Source organism: Rattus norvegicus, chromosome 5 (assembly GCF_036323735.1).
Source record: "Rattus norvegicus strain BN/NHsdMcwi chromosome 5, GRCr8, whole genome shotgun sequence".
NCBI lineage: Eukaryota > Metazoa > Chordata > Mammalia > Rodentia > Muridae > Rattus > Rattus norvegicus.
In genome coordinates, this window is record NC_086023.1 from 45,108,564 (window position 1) to 45,112,916 (window position 4,353).

The 4,353-nt window shown below is 38.8% G+C and overlaps 1 pseudogene; it reads left to right on the forward strand.

The window, feature by feature from the left end:
* The first annotated feature begins 664 nt into the window (after window positions 1–664).
* On the forward strand, window positions 665–1,387 carry Rps6-ps1 (ribosomal protein S6, pseudogene 1; annotated as a pseudogene).
* Window positions 1,388–4,353: the final 2,966 nt, after the last annotated feature.

Consider the following 4,353-nt stretch of genomic DNA (forward strand, 5'->3'; position numbering starts at 1 on the left):
GTGGGTATGGGGGAGGACTCAGGGTGAAAACAGCAGTTGTTGGGGGGGAATGTCTGGGAGTAGCTGGAGACCTGGGACAGGCAAGATTTCAGGGAGTCTATGGGGATAACTATAATTGAGATTCTTACCAGGAGGGGATAGAAGACTGAAATGGCCACCTCTTTTAACCAGAAAGATAACAAAATAATTAGAATCCTATGAACTCTGAGATGGCTGATAAAGTTCAACAGGATAGGAGAAATGACAGCAGATCAGAGCCCAGAATTTCTTTCATAGTCTATTTAGAATTTCTTAAATTACAACCTGCAAGATAAAATGACATACATATTAAGAACTCAGCAACAAAAGGTAGAATGATTATGATAATATAATTGCATGTATAAGTGGTGTAAGAACAATATAAAAGAATGTAAAAAGAATAATGTATTAGGATTTGTCAATCTTGAAAAGATTGGTTTATACTAGATTACTGCACTATTATTTAATTTAGCAACAAAAGAAGTCTATTAAACAAATTCTTATAAGGTTATAAATACAAATATAACATGTACAATGGTTCCTTAGCCTGAGAAAGTTCTCAGGCCTAGGCTATTTTGCAAGTAATATAATTGACCATTAAAAAGTTAATACTATACTGCTTAAATCGGGGTGATTCAGTGTCAATATGAAACTGAGTATTTCCTTTCCTGCCACGGGCTGTCAGAAACTCACTGAAGTGGACAATGAATGCAAGCACCATACATTCTGTGAGAAATGCATTACCATAGAAGTAGCTGCTGGTGATGAGTGATAGGGTTATATGGTCCAGATCAGTGGTGGGAAAGACAAACAAGGTTTTCCCAAGAAGCAAGGTGATTTGACCCATGGCAGAGTGTGCCTGCAGGTGAGTAAGGGGCATTCTTGCTATAGACCAAGGAGCACCAGAGAAAGTGCAAGTCTGTCTTATGCATTGGGGATGACAATCTGAGTGTTCTAAATGTGGTAATTGTGAAAAACAGGAGAGAAGGATATTCCTGGACTGACAAATATTAGTGTGCCTTACCTGTTGAGACCTAAAAGAGTTAGAGTTAGTAGAATCTGAAAGCTTTTTAATCTCTCTAAAGAAAATGATGTCAGCCAATATGTTGTCAGAAAGCCCTTAAACAAAGAAGATAAGAAGCCCGAAACCAAAGCACCCAAGATTCAGCATCTTGTTACTCCACAACACAAACGCCAACTGAAGAAACAATATAGTAAGAAAAACCACGAGGAGGCAGCAGAATAAACTTTTGGCCAAGAGAACGAAGGAAGCCACAGAAAAGTGCTAGGACCAGTTGCCACGAGACCTGAACTGTCTTTGCCGAGTCTGAGAGCATCTACCTCTGACTCCGAGTCCATTCAAAAATAAGTCATTTACAGTAACAAATATATAATCCTGAAAAAAAAATCAGGGTCATACACCTGGACTGACTCGGAATTTATCTATTTTCTCTCTAGACACCTTGAAACTGCAAAATGCTGCAGGTCTGACAGCATGCTATTACATTAAGCTTACTTAAGCTGAAATGATTTGTAGGATTTTAGGAATAGGGATAATGGGTTGCTGATAATAAAATCTAAGCTATCTGTACTTAACCACTAACCCTGGGCATACTTTCCTAGTACGCCCATGACAAAATAATATGATCTGGATCTCTTGAACTCATGAACGTTTTTGAAATCTTTATAAAGATATATTTTGATTGCTAGTCAATCAGAGTTGCAAAGCATCCATTCCTGTCCTTTTTCAGCCTCAAACATTCCTCTTGCCTCATTCTTTCTGGAACTGTTCATTGCTGTTCAGGGCTGTCTCCTGGCTTTTTAGGCACTCTTCTGGAGGAAAAGTAATGATCAATTTTACCCAGCAGTGATCTTACCAATGTAACTGGACTTTTGGCTACTTTGTTGGGTTTCTTTTTCTACCACTCCTTTCTACCCCTATTTCACACTTCCAACCCCCAACACTAGAGAGAAAGAAGGCTTGAGGGGAAAGGAGACATTGATAGCACCAGACTACTTCTTTCTGATTAGGGACATCAAGTTCCATAGGGCAAGTTTGTTCTTTGTAGTCAGGGTATCGAACATCTCATTACTTTACAAAAGATCACTTTACACACCACAACAAACCACCACAACACAAACCCCAATCATCATCAGCAGCAGCAGCAGCAACAGCAGCTCTGCCTCTCCAGTGACTCTTCTCTTTTGCCTTCTCTCATACCTGATCCTGTACATTTTCCCCCTCCCCCTTCCCTCACCCACCCAGGTCCCTTCCTCCATCTGCCTCCAGTGTTTGTTTTCTTCCTGTTCTAAGTGGGGTTGAAGCATCCACACTTTGACCTTCCTTTTTGTTAAGCTTCTTATGGTCTATGAGTTGTATCGTGGGTATTCTGAGCCTTTGGGCTAATATCCACTTATCAGTAGTATGTACCTTGTATGTCTTTTAGGGTTTGTGTTACCTCAGAATATTTCAAAGAACCAACTTTTGGTTCTGTTGATTCTTTCTATGGTCCTTTTTGTTTCTACTTGGTTGATTTCAGCTCTGAGTTTGATTATGTCCTTCCTTCTACTCCTCCTGGGTGTATTTACTTCTTTTTGCTCTAGAGCTTTTAGGTGTGCTGTCAAGCTGCTGACATATGCTCTTTCCTGTTTCTTTCTGCAGGCACTCAGCGCTATGAGTTTTCCTCTTAGCACAGCTTTCATTGTGTCCCATAAGTTTGGGTATGTTGTACCTTCATTTTCATTAAATTCTAAAAAGTTTTTAATTTCTTTCTTTATTTCTTCCTTGACCAGGTTATCATTGAGTAGAGCATTGTTCAATTTCCACGTATATGTGGGCATTCTTCCCTTATTGTTATTGAAGACCAGTTTTAGGCCGTGGTGGTCCGATATCACGCATGGGATAATTTCTATCTTTCTGTACCTGTTGAGGCCCGTTTTTTGACCAATTATATGGTCAATTTTGGAGAAAGTACCATGAGGAGCTGAGAAGAAGGTATATCCTTTTGCTTTAGGATAGAATGTTGTATAAATATCCGTTAAGTCCATTTGGCTCATGACTTCTCTTAGTCTGTCTACATCTCTGTTTAATTTCTGTTTCCATGATCTGTCCATTGATGAGAGTGGGGTATTGAAATCTCCCACTATTATTGTGTGAGGTGCAATGTGTGTTTTGAGCTTTAGTAAGGTTTCTTTTACGTATGTAGGTGCCCTTGTATTTGGGGCATAGATATTTAGGATTGAGAGTTCATCTTGATGGATTTTTCCTTTGATAAATATGAAGTGTCCTTCCTTATCTTTTTTGATGACTTTTAGTTGAAAATTGATTTTATTTGATATTAGAATGGCTACTCCAGCTTGCTTCTTCTGACCATTTGCTTGGAAAATTGTTTTCCAGCCTTTCACTCTGAGGTAATGTCTGTCTTTGTCTCTGAGGTGTGTTTCCTGTAGGCAGCAGAATGCAGGGTCCTCGTTGCGTATCCAGTTTGTTAATCTATGTCTTTTTATTGGGGAGTTGAGGCCATTGATGTTGGGAGATATTAAGGAATAGTGATTATTGCTTCCTGTTATATTCATATTTGGATGTGAGGTTATGTTTGTGTGCTTTCATTCTCTTTCTTTTGTTGCCAAGACGATTAGTTTCTTGCTTCTTCTAGGGTATAGCTTGCCTCCTTATGTTGGGCTTTACCATTTATTATCCTTTGTAGTGCTGGATTTGTAGAAAGATATTGTGTAAATTTGGTTTTGTCATGGAATATCTTGGTTTCTCCATCTATGTTAATTGAGAGTTTTGCAGGATACAGTAACCTGGGCTGGCATTTGTGTTCTCTTAGGGTCTGTATGACATCAGTCCAGGATCTTCTGGCCTTCATAGTTTCTGGCGAGAAGTCTGGTGTGATTCTGATAGGTCTGCCTTTATATGTTACTTGACCTTTTTCCCTTACTGCTTTTAATATTCTTTCTTTATTTTGTGCATTTGGTGTTTTGACTATTATGTGACGGGATGTGTTTTTTTTCTGGTCCAATCTATTTGGAGTTCTGTAGGCTTCTTGTATGCCTATGGGTATCTGTTTTTTTAGATTAGGGAAGTTTTCTTCTATGATTTTGTTGAAGATATTTACTGGTCCTTTGAGCTGGGAGTCTTCACTCTCTTCTATACCTATTATCCTTAGGTTTGATCTTCTCATTGAGTCCTGGATTTCCTGTATGTTTTGGACCAGTAGCTTTTTCCGCTTTACATTATCTTTGACAGTTGAGTCAATGATTTCTATGGAATCTTCTGCTCCTGAGATTCTCTCTTCCATCTCTTGTATTCTGTTGGTGAAGCTTGTATCT